The 20,620-nt window shown below is 44.1% G+C and overlaps 1 protein-coding gene across 4 annotated transcripts in view; it reads right to left on the reverse strand.

Moving 5' to 3' along the window:
• SCEL (sciellin) overlaps positions 1–20,286 on the reverse strand; it is an 85,063-nt gene extending 64,777 nt beyond the window's left edge. For 2 of the 4 annotated variants that reach the window (XM_050950004.1, XM_050950000.1), the window contains exon 1: positions 19,868–20,285. The gene's annotated coding sequence lies outside the window, so the exon portion shown is untranslated. Of the gene's footprint in view, positions 1–4,540; positions 4,624–19,867 lie in introns of those variants that run through there. The other 2 variants (XM_050950003.1, XM_050950002.1) reach the window with 2 other exon arrangements.
• Between the last annotated feature and the right edge of the window lie 334 nt (positions 20,287–20,620).

The raw sequence follows: 20,620 nt of genomic DNA on the forward strand, positions 1-20,620 counted from the left end.
GGGGTTGTTTCCGTTGCTGGTGAACCGCTCTCCGCTGGTGCACCTGAGGGTATTTCAGGCTCTGGCTGAGCCTTTTGGGTATGGTTGTCTTTTGCTTTTGCCAGTTCTGGCTCGCTGGCGCCCTCTGGCGTTGAGTTTGAAGATGTGGTTGCACTTGCTGGTGCTGGTTGCTGTTCCAGTTCCGGGCCTGGGACTGGAGATGCTGTGGCTGTTTCAGTGGTAGGCATGGAATCCGGGTCCACTACCTCTGTCTGGGTCTCTGGTAACACAGACGGGGCCTCTGTGGACGGCTCAGGAACAGGAATGGGTCTGGAAGCTTGCCTGGTTTGGCTACGTGTAACCATTCCCACTCTCTTGGCCCGCCTCACCTGGTTGGCCAAGTCTTCCCCCAGTAGCATGGGGATAGGATAATTGTCATAGACTGCAAAAGTCCACATTCCTGACCAGCCTTTGTACTGGACAGGCAGTTGAGCTGTAGGCAAGTCTACAGCTTGTGACATGAAGGGGTAAATTGTAACTTTGGCCTTTGGGTTGATGAATTTGGGGTCAACGAAGGATTGGTGGATAGCTGACACTTGTGCCCCCGTGTCTCTCCACGCAGTAACCTTCTTTCCGCCCACTCTCAAATTTTCCCTTCGCTCCAAGGGTATTTGAGAGGCATCCGGGCCTGGGGATCTTTGGTGTGATGGTGGTGTAATGAATTGCACTCGCATGGTGTTCTTGGGACAGTTGGCCTTGATATGTCCCAGTTCATTACACTTAAAGCATCTTCCATCTGATGGGTCACTGGGCCGAGGTGAGTTACTGGAGACTGGTGAGGTTGAAGGGTAGGGTATCTGTGGCTTTACTTGGGTGGTATGTGGGGTCTTTGGCTGTCCTCGGTTGTAGGGTTTATGGTCTGTGTGCCCCCTGGGGTAATCGTTCCCCTTGACAGTAGCTTTCTTGCTTTCTGCCAGTTCCATCCATTTGGCTCCAATCTCCCCCGCCTCAGCGATATTCTTGGGGTGTCCATCTTGTATGTACCGTGTGATGTCTTCAGGAACACCATCCAAGAACTGCTCCATTTGTATGAGGAGGTTTAGTTCTTCCAAGGTTTGAATGTTGTTTCCTGTTAGCCAGGCCTCATAGTTTTTTGCAATGTAGTAGGCGTGTTTGGGAAATGACTCCTCTGGTTTCCACTTTTGGTTTCTGAAACGCCGACGGGCATGATCTGGGGTTATCCCCATCCTGTATCTGGCCTTGGTTTGAAAAAGTTTATAGTCATTCATTTGGTGCTTAGGCATTTCAGCTGCCACCTCTGCTAAAGGTCCACTGAGCTGTGACCTCAATTCTACCATGTACTGGTCTTCGGGAATGCTGTACCCAAGACAGGCTCTTTCAAAATTTTCCAAGAAAGCCTCGGTGTCATCACCTGCCTTGTAGGTGGGAAATTTCCTGTGCTGTGGAGCAATATTTGGCGCCGGGTTGTTAGGGTTGGCTGGCACATGCAGCCCAGCTTTTGCCAACTCCAGTTCATGTTTTCTCTGTTTTTCCTTCTCTTCATTCTCTTTTTGTTGTTTTTCCATTTCTTTTTGGTGCTTTTCCATTTCTCGGCGGTGGGCCGCCTCTCTTTCTCTTTCTCTTATTTCCATCTCTGTTTGTTTTATTTCCAGTTGTCGCCTGTGTTCAGCTTCTCTGACTTGCTCTTGGGCCTCAATTTTTGCCTTAGAAGTCATGATTCCTGTTTTCTTGTGTTGGGGTGCCCTCCGGTGTTTATCTTCTGAACTGCAGGTTCTCTGTTGCCTCCTGAAGTCTGCCTAGCAACAGTGTTTTTTGTCCTTTTCTCTCTCTAGCTAATGTTCAATGAAGGGAAACCAGAAAAACCACTTTATTTGCATGCCTATAAGTGCTGCTACTTGCCTCCTAATGGGAGGGCTATTGCATGACAAAAGACCCTTAACATGCAAGCCACAAACTGCCAGAGAGAGCAGAAAAAAAAAATTCTCTCTGGTTCCCTTTTAAAACCAACTGCTTCTCTCTGCTAAAAAAGCCCTTAGCAGAGAAAAGAAAAATATAATATTCCTACTGGCTTCTGGATTCTGTCTATCTCCCACCAGCTGCACACCATGTAATAACCTTAGTCCCAGATTTGGACCTTAGCGTCCAAAATATGGGGGTTAGCATGAAAACCTCCAAGCTTAGTTACCAGCTTGGACCTGGTACCTGCTGCCACCACCCAAAAAATTAGAGTGTTTTGGGGCACTCTGGTCCCTCTGAAAAACCTTCCCTGGGGACCCCAAGACCCAAATCCCTTGAGTCTCACAACAAAGGGAAATAATCCTTTTTCCCTTCCCCCCTCCAGATGCTCCTGGAGAGATACACAGACACAAGCTCTGTGAAACTACACAGAGAGACTCCCCCTCTCTGTTCCCAATCCTGGAAACAAAAAGTACTTTCCTATTCCCCCAGAGGGAATGCAAAGTCAGGCTAGCAATCCAACACACAAATCTCCCCTTGATTTCTTCCTCCCACCAATTCCCTGGTGAGTACAGACTCAATTTCCCTGAAGTAAAGAAAAACTCCAACAGGTCTTAAAAGAAAGCTTTATATAAAAAGAAAGAAAAATACATCCAAATGTTCTCTCTGTATTAGATGATACAACACAGGGTCAATTGCTTAAAAGAATATTGAATAAACAGCCTTATTCAAAAAGAATACAAATCAAAGCACTCCAGCACTTATATTCATGCAAATACCAAAGAAAAGAAAACCATAGAACTTACTATCTGATCTCTTTGTCCTTACACTTAGAAACAGAAGACTAGAAAGTAGAGCTACTTCTCCAAAGCTCAGAGCAAGCAGGCAGCCAGAAAACAAAGACAAAAACACTCAATTCCCTCCACCCAAAGTTGAAAAAATCCGGTTTCCTGATTGGTCCTCTGGTCAGGTGCTTCAGCTGAAAGAGACATTAACCCTTAGCTATCTGTTTATGACAGGGGTTGACCTAGATGACCTCCTGAGGTCTCTTCAATCCTAACCTTCTATGATTCTGTGAACATTATATTAGGACAGACCTAGGGGTGATCCCTAAGGGTATGTATACTCTGTTGTTGGGACCTTGTCTCGCAGCTCAGGTCAACAGACTCACACTAGTGGGGCTCGGGTTAGCGTGCTAAAAATAACTATGTAGACCATGTTTTGACATTTGGACTCGGGCTGGAGCTCAAGCTCTGAAGCTCAACCCATTCCTTAGGCTTCAGAGTCCTAGCTCCAGCCCAAGCCGGAATGCCCACATTGCTATTTTCAGCACAGTAGCATGAGTCTGTCAACCCAGGTGGCGAGACTCACTCCCAATAGTTGTGTAGTATCAGAGGGTAGCCGTGTTAGTCTGGATGTGTAAAAGCAGCAAAGAATCCTGTGGCACCTTATAGACTAACAGACGTTTTGGAGCATGAGCTTTCGTGGGTGAATACCCACTTCCTCAGATGCATGTAATGGAAATATCCAGGGGCAGGTATATATATGTGTGCTAGCAAGCAAGCTAGAGATAACGAGGTCAGTTCAATCAGGGAGGATGAGGCCCTGTTCTAGCAGTTGAGGTGTGAAAACCAAGAGAGGAGAAACTGGTTCTGTAATTGGCAAGCCATTCACAGTCTTTGTTCAATCCTGAGCTGATGGTGTCAAATTTGCAGATGAACTGAAGCTCAGCAGTTTCTCTTTGAAGTCTGGTCCTGAAGTTTTTTTGCTGCAGGATGGCCACCTTAAGGTCTGCTATAGTGTGGCCAGGGAGGTTGAAGTGCTCTCCTACAGGTTTTTGTATATTGCCATTCCTAATGTCTGATTTGTGTCCATTTATCCTTTTCCGTAGAGACTGTCCAGTTTGGCCGATGTACATAGCAGAGGGGCATTGCTGGCATGTGATGGCATATATTACATTGGTGGATGTGCAGGTGAATGAACCAGTGATGGTGTGGCTGATCTGGTTAGGTCCTGGTTCATTCACCTGCACATCCACCAATGTAATATATGCCATCACATGCCAGCAATGCCCCTCTGCTATGTACATCGGCCAAACTGGACAGTCTCTACGGAAAAGGATAAATGGACACAAATCAGACATTAGGAATGGCAATATACAAAAACCTGTAGGAGAGCACTTCAACCTCCCTGGCCACACTATAGCAGACCTTAAGGTGGCCATCCTGCAGCAAAAAAACTTCAGGACCAGACTTCAAAGAGAAACTGCTGAGCTTCAGTTCATCTGCAAATTTGACACCATCAGCTCAGGATTGAACAAAGACTGTGAATGGCTTGCCAATTACAGAACCAGTTTCTCCTCTCTTGGTTTTCACACCTCAACTGCTAGAACAGGGCCTCATCCTCCCTGATTGAACTGACCTCGTTATCTCTAGCTTGCTTGCTAGCACACATATATATACCTGCCCCTGGATATTTCCATTACATGCATCTGAGGAAGTGGGTATTCACCCACGAAAGCTCATGCTCCAAAACGTCTGTTAGTCTATAAGGTGCCACAGGATTAATAGTTGTGTAGACGTACCCTTTGGAGCTCATCAGCTGGCCTGCAGTTACTTCAGGTGTCCAGTCTGCTAAAGCTTACAAAAACCAGGAAAAAACAGTTGCCTGTAAGAATGACAAAGGAGTTCCCTGAAAACAAGTGACATATGGTTACCCTATTTATTTATACAATTTGAGATTGATGTGATTGAAGAATATAATGCAGAGTGGGATGTTCAAATGACAGGCAAGAGTCAGGGCAAGGGGAAGAAAGAGACTTCAGGGGGAGGTGGTGGGTGACAAAAAGTTCCTCAAGCTTGGAAAAAAATACTAAGGGCAACCCTGACAGTGTATTATTTAAAATTCATGAAAAGTAGCACTGACAAGAAATTGCATTTTTACTGCATTTTTACTTTTTCAATTGAGCTTTGCAAAGTCATTCAGTGAAAACGCTCAAGATTCCTGGCTTCATAATAATAATCAAAACAGCCAAGACTCTGATTAAAGCAAATGGAAATATTTAACAAGGTATTTGTAAAGACAAAAATCAGGTCTGAGTAAGAATATCTTTAAAACTTTCCTACATCCTTAATATCTCACAAATTAGTAAGGAATCTAAATTCCAACGTGCTGATATTAAATCACTAACAACACCCTTTCCCTCTTGACTTATCTGTTGGTACAAAGCATGCACTGGCACTCTGTAATGTACAAAATATGTGATTGCATTATTTAGTCCCCACCCAATAAAAATATGTTCAAAGCTCTGGTAAACCTATCTGATTCTGTAATAACTCATAAAATATCCTTTAAAAATTCTGCCAACACATTAAACAGAGATATCTGAATTATTCCAAAGACATTCAGTGTAAGTTATCATACAAGCATCACTAGTTAGCAATGAGTTTTTTGCATAATTTAGGGTACCTACATTGCTATAATCACATGAAAAGAAAGAACACAAGACAGATTCTGATTTAAAAACACACACACACACACACACACTGTGGCAACAGCTGACCATCTATTGCTCTTCATTTCATCCAATACTTGAATAATAATAGGAAGTTTGACATTTTGACAAGTTTAACAAGCACTCAGCTCTGGCAGTGCTTCTTCTGGGATAGCCCAGTTGTTTCTACAGAAAGGGATTGGGTTTATTTTCCAATATATATATATTTTTTTAAGGCAGTTAACCTTTGAAAGCTGAGCATATCTTTAAGAAAATGAAATCAACTATGGCCCCAACAATCTCAACATCATTTCGGAAAGGCTTATCCTTCTTAATTTTATAGATCTTCCATGATGTCAGGGTAATGCTGATGTAGGTCTTCATAATATGATACCCTTTCTTTTCCTACATGCTTTGATAAGCAGTGAAATAGTTAACAGTGTTGACTCTTAGTGTAGCGTTATTGTTACCTGTTTAGACTGAATGGGGCAGTTCATTTCAGAACTGTTGTCTCAGGCTCCCAGTGGCTGCAGTTCGCCGTTCCCAGCCAATGGGAGCTGCGGGAAGTGACAGCCTGCAGACAGTCAACATCAGCAAAATGTCTCATGACCCGCAATCAGATTACCCCAATGGGCTGCATGCAGCCTGCGGGCCATAGGTTGCAATATAAGATTTTTCTGCTCTACTCTCCAGCTTAGTCAATCAGGAACACAGGAATCAGTTATTGCGTACAGCTACATTTCAAGTAGGTGTAGTTTCCAGCTCCATACCTATGCTAGCTTTGATCGAGCTAGTACACTAAAAACAAAAGTGTAGTTGCAGCAGCATAGATGGTGGGATGGGCTAGTTGCCCGGGAAAGTACCTATGGTCCCGGGCGGAATTATACTCAGGCAGCTAGCTCAAGCCGCAGCCCATGCTGCCACAGCTACACTCCTATTTTTAGCACCCTCGTTCCATCAAAGCTAATATACATACACCTACTCTGTTTCATTCCCAACAAGTGAAGAGGAATGCAAATTAATTTGAACATGTGAATCTTTATGGACTACTCTGTCCATGTAGCTGAGTTCCTCCCAATCTAACTCCCTGGTGCTCCCTCTTCCATCCGTGTCTGTCAATAACCATCTCTCCAGGGAACATTGACCCTCTGACTTCATGATACACCTTCTCTCTGTCACAAACATTTTAACATAAACACTAAAAACAAATAATTGATGCCCAACCCCCACCCCACGTCCCTTCAATGAGATTTAGCTAGCACATTGCCAAGTTGGTGTCTTGTCTTTACGACAGACTCAGCTGGTTACAGTCTTTGAGATAGCTTGGTCTCCTCAACAGACAACTACACTGGGAGAGAGCTATCTCTGTCTTTGTCACCTGTCTCCTAGTCTGGCAAACTCTCTCTCTGACGAGTCTCCTCCCTCCCTCCTTGTGGGATTGGCTTTGGGATGGTTCTCTGTCTCTCCACTCAGTGACGATCTCTGTGTCTCTGCAGGCTCTCTCTGGGTGTTGTATCTGCTGATTTATAAGAGTCTTCTGTTCCTTCAGATCACTTGTCCCTCTTGCATAGATGTCTCATATGACCTGGATGCCTCTGCAGTCCTCACATCTTCTTTAGTCCACCCCTTTTGGTGTCTCTCTAAATGGTTAAAGCAGCAAAGAATCCTGTGACACCTTATAGACTAACAGACGTTTTGGAGCATGAGCTTTCGTGGGTGAATACCCACTTCCTCAGATGCATGTAGTGGAAATTTCCAGGGGCAGGTATATATGTATGTATATATATATATAATATATGCAAGCAAGTTAGAGATAATGAAGTTAGTTCAATCATAGAGGATGAGGCCCTGTTCTAGCAGTTGAGGTGTGAAAACCAAGGGAGGAGAAACTGGTTTTGTAGTTGGCAAGCCATTCACAGTCTTTGTTTAATCCTGAGCTGATGGGGTCAAATTTGCAGATGAACTGAAGCTCAGCAGTTTCTCTTTGAAGTCTGGTCCTGAAGTTTTTTTGCTGCAGGATGGCCACCTTAAAGTCTGCTATAGTGTGGCCAGGGAGGTTGAAGTGTTCTCCTACAGGTTTTTGTATATTGCCATTCCTAATATCTGATTTGTGTCCATCTCTACGGAAAAGGATAAATGGACACAAATCAGATATTAGGAAACAAAACCAGTTTCTCCTCCCTTGGTTTTCACACCTCAACTGCTAGAACAGAGCCTCATCCTCCATGATTGAACTAACCTCATTATCTCTAGCTTGCTTGCATATATATACCTGCCCCTGGAAATTTCCACTACATGCATCTGACGAAGTGGGTATTCACCCACGAAAGCTCATGCTCCAAATCGTCTATTAGTCTATAAGGTGCCACAGGATTCTTTGCTGCTTTTGCAGATCCAGACTAACACGGCTACCCCTCTGATTCTAAATGGTTAGCTTTTCACAGGAGTGCCTGTCTCCAGGGTCAGTAGGTCCTTGGCTGACCTGTCATACTCTACTGCCTGCTTTCTTTGATTATTGACCATCTACTCTCTGAGGTATCTCCATCTTTCTGTCTGCAATAGGTAGCAGGGTTTTGGTCCTTCATCCCATCAGTGCTTGCACAGGACTTTTTTGGCCATCTCACCATTACTCTGTGGGTATGCTAGGAAGGAGTTGTGGTGGTCAAACTCCCATACAAGCACAAACTCCTTGAATTCTTCCAAGGCAAATTGGGGTCTGTTGTCAATGACTACAGTGTCCAGAATGCCAGATCTTGCAAAGTGGGCCTTCAGTTTGCCAATCACTGACTTGCTTTTTTTCTCAGGCAGGGCATTGACCTCCCGGAAGTTTGAGTAGAATTCACTGTAACCAAGTACTGGTTTTCCTTGAAGGTAAATAAGTCCACTCCCACCTTTTCCTATGGTCAGATAGGCAGCTCACGTGGGTTCTTTCTACTGGTGGTTATCACACAACTAACAGGTATCATACCCTATTAACAAGGAGTCCAGTTGTGTATTCATTAATGGCCAATAAACATGCTTTCAAGCCCAACTAAAACAGCTGTTAATGCCCAGGTGTGAGGTATGTATTTTTTCCATGAAATCGTTATGTAACGAGGCAAGAAAAACAACTTTTTGCCCTCAAAATATGATTCCATTCCATCCACTCAGCACATCTGTATTTTGAAAATATGGTTCTGCTCCTGCCAGTGCTTGTTTTTTGTCTTCTGGTCACCCTCATAATATTGCTTTCTGGACTGCCTGCAGTCATAGAGCCTCTTTGATTTCCATCAGCTTTGCTGTTGAAACTGGGTGGTAGTTGGAGCTAGCATGTTAATGGATTCAATGCCCTCATCCCTTTCCCTCAACTTACTCATGCAGGGTATATATTCACTGCTCAAGGTGTTAGCTAACGTCAATAATTGCCCTGGACAATATTGGATCTCTACCTGGCAGCACTAGAGGTGCATCAAGATGCACTACAATCTCTTTGGAGCACTGAGAAGGGGCTTTGCCATGATTGTCTCTAGGAATTTGTAGTTGGATTGCACTATTACTAGCTGAGCACAGAAGTACTCTGGCTGGCCAGTCTTTAGCCAGGGTCCAACATGCAGAACCCAAAGCAGTTGGTTTCTTTGTCTCCTCACATGAAAGATACCAAAATTTCTCTCTCTCTCTCCTTATTTCTACCAAAGTTCAATGACCTTTGTAACAGACCTAGGCCAGTGTGGTACAGGAGTCTGGTAGAGGGCAAATATACTAGTCACTGGATGAGTAGTTTTCTGTTCCCTGAGTGACTAGAGCAGGGGCTGCACTGGAGTAATCAGGAACCTGCTAGAACCAATTAAGGCAGACAGGCTGATTAGAACACCTGCAGCCGATCAAGGCAGGCTAATCAGGGCACCTGGGTTTTAAAAGGAGCTCACTCCAGTCAGGGAGGGAGGAGCTAGAGGAGAGGAAGTGTGTGTGAGGAGCTGGGAGCAAGAGGCACAAGGAGCTGAGAGTGAGAGGCTGTGTTGCTGGAGGACTGAGGAGTACAAGCGTTATCAGACACCAGGAAGAAGGTCCTATGGGGAGGATAAAGAAGGTGTTTGGAGGAGGCCATGGGGAAGTAGCCCAGGGAGTTGTAGCTGTCATGCAGCTGTTACAAGAGGCACTATAGACAGCTGCAATCCACAGGGCCCTGGGCTGGAACCCAGAGTAGAGGGTGGGCCTGGGTTCCCCCCAAACCTCCCAACTCCTGATCAGACACAGGAGGAGTTGATCCAGACTGTGGAGAAGATCACTGAGGTGAGCAAATCTGCCAATAAGCGCAGGACCCACCAAGGTAGAGGAGGAGCTTTGTCACACCTTGTTTCAGGAGGAAGGAAGGTTTCCTGGAGCTGCAGCTTCCATATCCCTCTCCCTTTCCCCCCTACAGAGAGTGTTAAGTGGCCCTCCCCCACCCTGGTTATATGCAGGCTTTGTCTACCTGGCATATAAATGTAATTTCATTGTCTCTTCCTGCTTAATTTACACTGAAGACACATTCAAGCAGGCAGAACCACATTCCTTTGTCTAGAAAGGGTAACTTAAGACCACCCTTACTTACACCTCTTAAGAACATGTGAAGAAGTATAAATATGTGCTGGAAACATCACCCATACATACACCACACAATAATATTAATAACCAGCCAGTTTGTCTATGATATCTTAACATGACAGATGATAGCAGTGAGTTGGGGTACACTGAGCTGGTCTGGCCAGCTGTTGCTCACTGCTACACTCCGGAGAGCCCCTTCCCCTCTGGCACTGGGACGCTATTAGGGTCACAATCACACTGGAGTATCAGTGTCTCTCCCGGCTGGTAGTACTTCTGGGCAGGGACATCCATTATCATTTGTTTCAGTGTGCCAAATGCTTCCTGTTGGGGACCTACCCAGTCCCTCTCAACATCCTGCCTTGTGAACTGACATATGGGTTCTGTTACTGCAGCCCCTTGTGGACAGATCTTGGACAGAAAATTTATCATTCTCATGAAGTGCTGTAACCCTTTCACACCCACTGGAGCTGACATGTCTCTGACTGCCTTGATCTCGTTGGGATCTGCTTTCAGTTCCTCCACTGTGAGCACATGTCCAATGTATGTCATCTCATGCTGTTTGAGTTGCATTATTTCTGGACTGAATGTTATGCTCTTGTTCCTGTATCACTATAGAAAACATTATAATTTTCTGTCTTTTCAATCCTGGTTCATTGACTCTGGGTCTATTCAGATGCATAATTTGCCTGACTGTCCTCTCTGGGTGCGATGATACCGCTGCTCTGCAAACTTTTGAACTATTTGTGTATTGTTTTTCATAGTGCCACCAGAATGTCCTTAGTGGTAAGCACACAGGTTTGACTGTCAGGTTACTTCCCAGCACAGCTTTCCTTTGGGGCACCTGTCACCTTTGAAAACATACCAATATGCTTTTAAAATTGTCTCCATTGTCCATAGAACTCCCCTTTTGCTTCTTGTACTGCAGCTTTAAAATTCTGACACTGCATCCTAATCAGATGCATGGCACGTATGGCCAAAAGGGATTTGTGGTGCTTACTATCCACCACCACAAACTTCAGTCAGTCCTGTCTGCTATTTTTCAGGTTAGTTACTATGAGGTCAAATTTTCTTACGGGCTGCATTATGCTCTCATTGTACATTATTAGATTGTGCCTGAGCAATCACATTGCAAGAGGCCCTGCTATCCAGCTGAAATCACATGGGGGATTTCCCTTTTAATATTGTTGCAGCATTGTCTCTTGTTGCTTCCCTGTCCCATTAGTCTGAACCTGATATGCTCTCAGATTCAAGATGTCATTACCACTGTCTAATGTGTCATCCCTATCTTGTACAAGTCTGACTGAATCATGCTGGGACCTTCCTCTGCTCTTAAACACACTGTTAAAATGGTTCAACTTTCCACATTCCTTCCAATGACATCCTTCCTCCATGACACTTCCTATGGATATAGAACTGTGGCTCCTCTCCTTTGCTGTCATCTCACTGCATCCATTTCTGGGGGCTTTCATTCTCTCTCTTGAGGCTTCTGCTGTATGCCCTATGTCTAGGCTTCAGTCTAATGTGAGATCACCTTCCTGCAGTAGCTGCTCCTTCAGGTGGTGATCCGAAGTGCCACAGACTACCTTGCCCCGAATCAGGGAGTCTGTCAAGTCCCCAAAATGGTATGTAGCAGACAGTGTCCTTAAGGCAGTAGCACAGAGATGTATCCTTTCCTCTTCAGATTGGTCTCTAGTGAAAAACCAGTGTCACTCCATAGTTTCCTTCTGCTTTGGGGACCAATAGGTCCTCATGGCTCCTAGCACTACTGTGAGGCTTGAGGCTATGGCAAGCTTCAAAGTGCTGCAGATCTCTCTGCCTTTTTTCCCCCAATAAGGTAAAGTAACAGTTTTATTTTCCTGCTGTTGCCATCCTCTTGTATGACCAGGTGTAGATCCCACCTTGTTCTACCAGGTCCATTGCTGGGTGAGGTTTCTGTCTCAAAAATCCAATATTCCAAGATGCTTCAGACCCAGTTCCATGACATGCTGCCAGCTGCTGCACTTCAGAAGACTCCGAGCTCAGATACTGCCACCATGTTTCATTTGCAATGAGTGACGTTAAATGCAGGTTAAGTTGAAGAAGTGAAACTTTAGTAAACCAGGTGGACTATTCTACTCATGTCATAAGTTGCTCCCAACCTAACTCTCTGCATTCCCTGTTCCTCTGATGTCTCATCAATAATAGTTCCTCCAGGGAACATTGACCTTCTGACTTCAATTCTGCTTATCATGATACATATCCAACCTGGAAATTACACCTCCAGCTCCAGGATAGGTGTACCTTTAGAATCTAGACTCTTGATAGTGTGGAGGAGATCGAGCCTAAAGAGACAGCATTTGCCACAGAGAGACTATTCAACTTGGACTTCACCAACGTGAACCATAGATGTGAGGGAAGCTGAAGTCCTCCTTTAGTCTTCCGCTTCCAGTGCTGAAGAATTGGAGACATCACATTACTCTGAAGTAATTCTATGGGTCTTTTGAGCATAGTTTAGAGGACATCGGAAAGAATTTTTGAGAAACTAAGTCAAAGTGAGAAAAAGAAGTTCTGCTCAACTTCAGTGTAGCAGTAAATTAAGTATCAGATGTTCACAATAAGATTTCAACCAGTAGAGCAGAACTACTCAAACAGGAAAACATCAGCACTACACAAACAAACTTGAATGCAGTTCCAATGAAATTCAAGGTTAAAAACAACTTCAGGATACTTTAAATGAAAATGAAAACAGCCCCAGCAGGCCAATAAGCAGCCTCCAATGAGTTAAAAAAAAAAAAAGTACTGCTGGACTCAAACTCTCAAAATGTTTAGAAATATCTCTCCCTTCCCCCTGATAGAGGAAATATCTCTCCCTTCCCCGCCAATAAAATCCCATAGAAATGCAGGCAAAACTTCAAAATGACCCCATCTGAATACAAAAACAGCCATAGCAAAGCCCAAAAGCCACTCCAGGCTGCTAGGTTATCACTCTCAGACCAGCGGCAACAAACTGCCCTCCGCTGCAACCCTTCAGGCATAGAGGCCCTGACCCTTCCACATCTGCTCCTCACAGAGGGTGGAATCTGCCCTAGTGCAGACAGCCAATAGAAGACTTGTGCACCACTTTACTCCTCAAAATAGTGCTTAAGCGATTCCTAGGCCTAGTCTACAGCTGGTGTGAACAAAGCCAACTTCCAACCCAGAATATGGATGGTCAAGTCTTCTTGCACATAAACAAATGTAATCATACATCACGTGTATGCAACACTTTTCCAAATCCCTCATTTGAAAATGTTCATAATACAAGTAAGCTAAACCAGGTTCACATTTCTCCATGCCAAATTGTAGTTATAAGAAAGTTTTTCTATTCTTTAGCATCTAGATATGACAATGATTAGGTGCTTATTTATAAATACTTTGATTAGAGATACTTTTGTTGTTGTTGTTGTTGTTGTTGTTGCTTTTAATGGGCAAGTTTTCAGTTTCCATCTTTAAGGTACTGCACATCAATACATCATGTAATGAGCATGTCACCATACACAAAGCGGGGAGGAGGAAATGTGGCTTCTTACTAAAGGCTTAATGTGGGGTACACATTCCACACACAAAAAGCGGATGTCAGTTGTGTGTATGGTGCAGTTTCCAGTTTGCAGAGGATAGCCGTTGCCTTGTTAAAAAAGATTCACGGCCTCTCCTGTCATCTGTCTTCTCATGTGACTATGGGCTTTGTAGCAGGTTGGTTACCCTGACCCTGCAGCTGGGCCACACCCCAATCAGGCCACAGCTGGCCTGTATAAAAAGGCTGGGAGTCAGAAGCTCAAGAGTCTTCCTCTGCCTGTAGGGGGAGAAGGGCCTGGCTGCAGGTGCTAGAGACAGGGTACCTGAGTGGAGCAGGGCTGGGGAAAGGCAGAGGAGCTCCAGCCTGGAAAGCTCCAGACTGCGGCCTAGCATTGGGCCAACTAGGTACCGGGGGTTGCAGAGGACAGCCCAGGGTAGGCCAAGGCAGCAGGTCCAAACCCCTCCTTGCCAGTGATGAGTAGGCTGATACTGCAGTCTGTCCCAGGGCATGGGGCTAGATGATGACTGGCAGTAGCCTTATAGTGAGGTGAGGTGGGACCAGTGGGTGGGGGTTCCCCAGGCAGGGGAGACCCTAAGACTGAGGGGATTATTGCTAGGGAGCAGCACCCCAGGTAAAAGGGCACCACGTCCAGGGAGGGACATGGTGGGGGCAGAGGACAGGCAGATCGCTGGCCTGCAGAGGGTGCTCTGGAGCTGGAATGAGCTAATTCCCAGAAGTCACTAGCAGGAGGTGCCACAGGCGTGAGTCCACTCATCTACAGGCTTGTCTACACATGAAAGTTCATTCAGAATAAGCAAAAAGAACAGGAGTACTTATGGCACCTTAGAGACTAACAAATTTATTTGAGCATTAGCTTTCATGGGCTAAAACCCACTTCATCCGATGCACAGAATGGAACATACAGAAGATATTTATACATACAGAGAACATGGAAAGGTGGGAGTAGCCATACCAACTGTAAGAGGCCAATCAATTGAGATGAGCTATCATCAGCAGGAGAGAGAAAAAACCTTTGAAGTGATAATCGAGTTGACCCTAGAAGGTGTGAAGATATTTTAACATGGGGAAATAGTCACTAATTGAATCTATTTCCCCATGTTAAAATATCTTCACACTTTCTAGGGTCAACTCGATTATCACTTCAAAGGTTTTTTCTCTCTCCTGCTGATGATAGCTCATCTCAATTGATTGGCTTCTTACAGTTGGTATGGCTACTCCCATCTTTCCATGTTCTCTGTATGTATAAATATCTTCTGTGTGTTCCATTCTATGCATCTGATGAAGTGGGTTTTAGCCCACGAAAGCTTATGCTCAAATAAATTTGTTAGTCTCTAAGGTGCCATAAGTAATCCTGTTCTTTTTGCAGCTACAGACTAACACAGCTGCTACTCTGAAGCCATTCAGAATAAGATTAAGTGAATTTAAAATGGATTAAATATTCTTGATTAACTTCCTCTATGGACACTCTTTATTCCAAAATAGATTGGGACTAGAGAGATCTCCAGGAAAGTTTCCTGGAGGTACTCAGTAATCCTCTGCCAAAAGTTTAGTGGCAAAGCAGTTTTGTTTCTTTCCCCATTGTAGGAAACTTTCCTGTGCCATTCGGCAATCACTTGTGCAGGGACCAAAGCAGCACACAGGCAAGCAACATAAGGACCAGGGCAGGAGCCATAAGTATGTAACAGATGTACCCTCGTTTTCCTGCTTACCCTTAGCAGTGACAGATCTGCTAGAATGACCACAGCCTGTGGAAGTGTGGGAAAAATTCAGAATTTCTTCCCTAGTTGGCTGCACCACAACCCTTGCAGAGTGAGTACTCTTTTCCCCACATGGAGCACCCCCTTCTCCCCGCCAACACTCACCATGCTTTGAGTGTTTGTGTTTGCTGAGATGTGTGTTTGCCAAGGGTCAGTGAGAAAGTGATTGTCATATTGCAAAAGGTGTATTTTACGGAACTGTTTCAATGCTGTGCGTGAATTTAACAACCATTCCTCTGTGCATTGTTCTTTGTGGTTCGGCAGATGTGGCCTTCAGGAACACCCCTCATACACTGGCCGAACGTCTCTGCCAGATAAGAGAGAGAGCCCAAGATGGAGCAAAGAAGATGTGTTCCAGGAGGTAGTGCACTACTCCAAAGCAGAGAAAAGGAGTTCTGGGAAGCCAAAAGGCAGGATAGAAAAGAAAACAGTTTAAGGACATTACTGAGTGGGTGATTAGAGTAAGGGAGGAGCAAATGCAGATACTGACGTCCTTAATAATGCTGCGGACTGAGCAGATGCGTGCCCACCCTCCCCTGCAGCACATTCAGAACTCTTTTCCATGCCCCATCCCCAAATCCATCCTTTCCACTTTCTGGGATTTCGTGGTTTTCCCTTCACTCCAGCCCTTTGGACAACTTTCACAATGATAGCTGGACCCACACACAGCTTTGAAAGTCTGCTCTTTTCCACCTCCTTTCCCACCAAGCATCTTTGTGTGTGTTGTTTCTTGTGCAATAAAAGCAAAGTTTTTGATTGGTAACTCATCTTTATTTGTTTCCTACAAATTGAGATTAGCAGGCACTACCAATACATGCAGAGGCAGTTTATTCATGTGCCTGCTGGAAGTAAGGCCCCAAATGTCACCATTCCTTCCTAGGAAAGCTACATGTAACATTGCAGCACCAGTCAGAGAGATACATTACTGGTTCTTATTTTCAAAGTGTTGCTTCAAAGCATCCCTGGTTCGAATTGCCCCACTCTGGGCTCCTCTGATAGCCTTGGTATCGGGCTCCTCAAAATCAGCAGCCAGGCAGTCTGCCTCAACACTCCACCCCTGACCAAACCTTTCACCCTTAGCTTCACAAAGACTGTGCAACATATAACACGTGGCTATGACCATGGGAATATTATCCACATTAAGGTCTAACCTGCAGGTTTTCTGCTGCCCCAATCGGCTGCACTTTGGCAGCAGCTCAATCAGGCCACTCCATTCTTCAGCAGCAGTTCACTCCCTCTCTTCCTCTTCGGCGGCACTTCGGCAGCAGCTCAAAGAGGAAGAGAGGGATGGAGGGACCCGCCGCCAAATTACCATCGAAGACCCAGATGGGCTGCCCCAATAGCGGACAGAGTGCCGCCTCTTTGTATTGGCTGCCCAAGCACTTGCTTCCTTAGCTGGTGCCTGGAACCGGCCCTGGTAACGAGGCATAAAAGCATTGCCAGCGTGCCTTTAATCTGCCAAGGCACATTCAACTGTTATTCAGCACCTACTCATCCTGTTGTTGAACTGCTTCTTACTGCTGTCCAGATGTCCTGTGTAAGGTTGCATGAGCCATGGCTGTAAGGGGTAAGCAGGGCCTTCCAGGATCACTATGGGCATTTCAATATCTCCCATTGTAATCTTCTGGTTTGCAAAGAAAGTCCCTGCTTGTAGCTTTTTATACAGGCCAGTGTTCCTGAAGTTTCATGCATCAATCACCTTCCCAGACCATGCCACGTTAATGTCCGTGAAACGCCCAGAGTGATCCACACATGCCTGCAACACCTGGAGAAGTACCGCTTCCTACTGATGTACTCTGTCGCAAGGTGGTCTGGTACTAAAATTGGAGCATGTGTGCCATCTATCACCCCGCCACAGTTAGGGAAACCCATTTCTGCAAAGCCATCCACTATTTCACACACATTTCCTAGAGTCACTGTCCTTCCTAGCAGGATGTGATTAATTGCCCTGCACACTTGCATTAACACAGCCCCAACAGTCAACTTCACCACTCCAAATTGATTCACGACCGACCGGTAGCAGTCTGGAGTCGCCAGCTTCTACACAGTGTTTGCTACATGCTTCTCCACTGATAGGGCAGCTCTCATTCTGGTGTCCTTGCACCGCAGTGCTGGGGCGAGCTCCACACTCAGTTCCAGGAAGCTGGTTTTCTACATCCAAAAGTTCTGTAGACACTGCTTGTCATCCCATACCTGCATGACGATATGATCCCACCATTCAGTGCTTGTTTCCTGAGCCCAAAAGCAACATCTATCCTTTGCAGCTGTTCTGTGAATGCTGAAAGCAATCTAAAGTTGTTCCTATCTATATCACACAGCATGTCAGGCAACTGGGAGTCTTCTTCAATTAGGAACTTCGCAATTAACTGCATTGCCATCCACGATGTCTTCATGACAGTTATCCGCAAAAAGATCAGGAGTACTTGTGGCACCTTAGAGACTAACCAATTTATTTCAGCATAAGCTTTCGTGGGCTACAGCTCATTTCTTTGGAGTGAGCTGTAGCCCACGAAAGCTTATGCTGAAATAAATTGGTTAGTCTCTAAGGTGCCACAAGTACTCCTGTTCTTTTTGCGAATACAGACTAACACGGCTGCTACTCTAAAACATGACAGTTATCAGATCACAAGAGAGCAGTGTGGGATACTTCTCTTCTCACAAAGATGCCAGGTGCACAAAGAAGGTCCACTGAAAAATGCCATGAAAGATAGCCGGAAGCCCATGGAGTGCTAGGACAGAAAGCAATGCATCATGGGACATTGAGCCAAGTCCCAAGATGCACTGTGATCCACTCCGCCTTCCCGCAACATCTAGCAATAGAAGGTGTCGAGCTGGACTGTGGGATAGGTACCCACAGTGCATTGCTCACACTGTTAATGATAGTGCCCCATCTGTGGTCGCGCTCTGCTGACAGAGGGAGCGAGTATGAACATAACATTCTGATTTTTATTATGCTGATTTTTGAGTGTCAACATCACTTTTGTCAACCGAACTTGGTAATGTTAACAAGGCCTGAGTCAGAGTTCCAGCTTTTCAGCTGGGATTCTGCACAAGGGAAATGCTGATCAGGTGCTATTTTCCCCAATCAATTACCAGAGCAGCACTCTGCCTACAATTCTGAAATAGAGACAAGGAGACTAAAAGTAGGGAAATTCAGTTGCTAAGTAAACACAATACCTAGCACATTGTTGTGCCTAACAAATAAACACACATAGTTAAATTCCACCCTCATTTACACCCTTGAGAAATTGACTCACAATTTTTTAATCCCTAGTTGCAGTTTACCTAGCAAGGGCTAACTATTTTAAGTGTCCTTATTGTTGAGACCTATTGTCAAAGTAGCCACACACATTTTACACAAATTTAAATGGAAAATGACTCCCAGGCTGAAAATTTCTTCTCGAGACTCAGACTATAGCAATATTGTTACAGCACAGTTGAAAAAACAGGTCAGTGTACTTTACAGGATATTTTAACATTTAGATTGGGCTGAGGAGTTGCTCGTAACTTTAAGAACAGTCGCTAATATCCCATGTATCTGAATTACAGGAAAAATTACAAGTTAAAAAGGAAAAAGTTTACCCAAAGAGCATATGAGTGTAAGACAGAAATAAGTTGTCAATCCACAGCACAGAGAGCTACCAAAACTGGTTTTTCAGGACATGGGTGGAGAAGATTCTGTTTTGAAAGAAGTTATGGTAAGCTTTGAAATTGTCACTAGTATAAAAATCACCCTACACGGTCAGAACACTGACTTTTATGTACCTTGTTTTCCCTAAGAAATATATGAAATATGACTTTTAAAATAATTCTTTTGCATACAGTGCAGCAGGGTTTGTTTCAATTGTACAACTTTTATTGCAACCTCTCCTCCTTTCATCTCTGAAATATTTTAAGTGAAGAAACTAAATGCCTTGTTGCCCATAAGCATGTTTCATTTCATGATGCACTAAAATGACTGTCTTGTACCAAAACAGTTGTTTTACTACTTTATACAAACTATGCAAGTGTGTTAGTATCTTCTAGATACTTTACTGATAATATATCCCTAAAAGGCTAACTACTGATGAGGTTTTCAGCATTCACCATAATTCAAATAAATGAGATCTGTTTATTTTATCACCTCTATTTCCTATGAAATTTTCATTTAAAGAAGAAATGCCATAGAAATTATAAAGAAGCATCAAAACAAAGGAAAAATACCAGTAAAACACCTCTCATGAAAGCTGGGTGAGAAGCCAGTTTGTCAATTGAAAAATAAAAAATATAATTAAATAAAATCAGTCACACAAGCAAGATAACAAATTGATAATGTATAATGTAATGCACACATTGTGGGCAAGATTTCTAACAGTGTGCCATGATTTTGGGTTCCCAGCTTTGAGACACCATGAAGTTGCTTGACTTTCATAGGGTGTATACTCAGCCCTTTCTGAAAAATCAGGCCCCTTTAAGGGGCACAAATTGGGCACCTTAAATCATTGCACACTTTTTAAAATCTTGCACTTTAAACATATGGTATATTTAAAAAGTAAAGCTTACCTCTATATGATAAATAAGTACTCTGCAGCTGGCCCACTCCGGAGATTGTCTTGATGGTCACCTGGAACCGACGGGTAGTTAAAGTTTACAGAGAGCAGTATCACACACTCCATCTGACTGTCTGAAAGGCTCAGAGGTTTCTCCTTCAGAGGCTGAGTCATTTATGGAGGAGGTGGGAGGTGTGGAAAAGGGTGTCACCTAGTACAAATACTAATTAAATAAAAAATACTTGTGAGATTGCTGTACTCTCGTACTTTCTATATTCTTTACATAAAGGAGGGCTGGGTTTCACAAATTTAAAAATTCCTTCATGGATCCAGAAATAGCCCACTGGCTGTTGATACCTATACTATATACGATTTAGTATGGATTCTCCTCACAAATAAAAGCTCAGTGGGCAATGGACTTGCCTCTCAAATAGAGGTTTTAATGACTGTCATACACATATTTACATGCGAGAAGTATGCGAAGAAGCACCATCTTTCATAAAGGAAAGGTCTCCAGGAGTGTTATGCAAGGAATGTACACTGAAATCTGATACCCATTAAATATTTGTCTCATTTTGTTATGTTAGGAGAAAAAAACCATCAGCCAAGAAAAAAAAATCTCATGCCAGAACTTGTTGCAAATCCCTGCCATCAGTGTGTTATTGTGTTTCATTTTATTACTGCTAATGTTAATAGGGCAAAGGCAAAAGATTGCCTCCATTTTCCCCTACTGTTGCAATTCACTACTCTGTATGTTCAGAAGAGG

The sequence above is a fragment of the Gopherus flavomarginatus genome, chromosome 1 (genome assembly GCF_025201925.1).
Source record: "Gopherus flavomarginatus isolate rGopFla2 chromosome 1, rGopFla2.mat.asm, whole genome shotgun sequence".
Lineage (NCBI taxonomy): Eukaryota > Metazoa > Chordata > Testudines > Testudinidae > Gopherus > Gopherus flavomarginatus.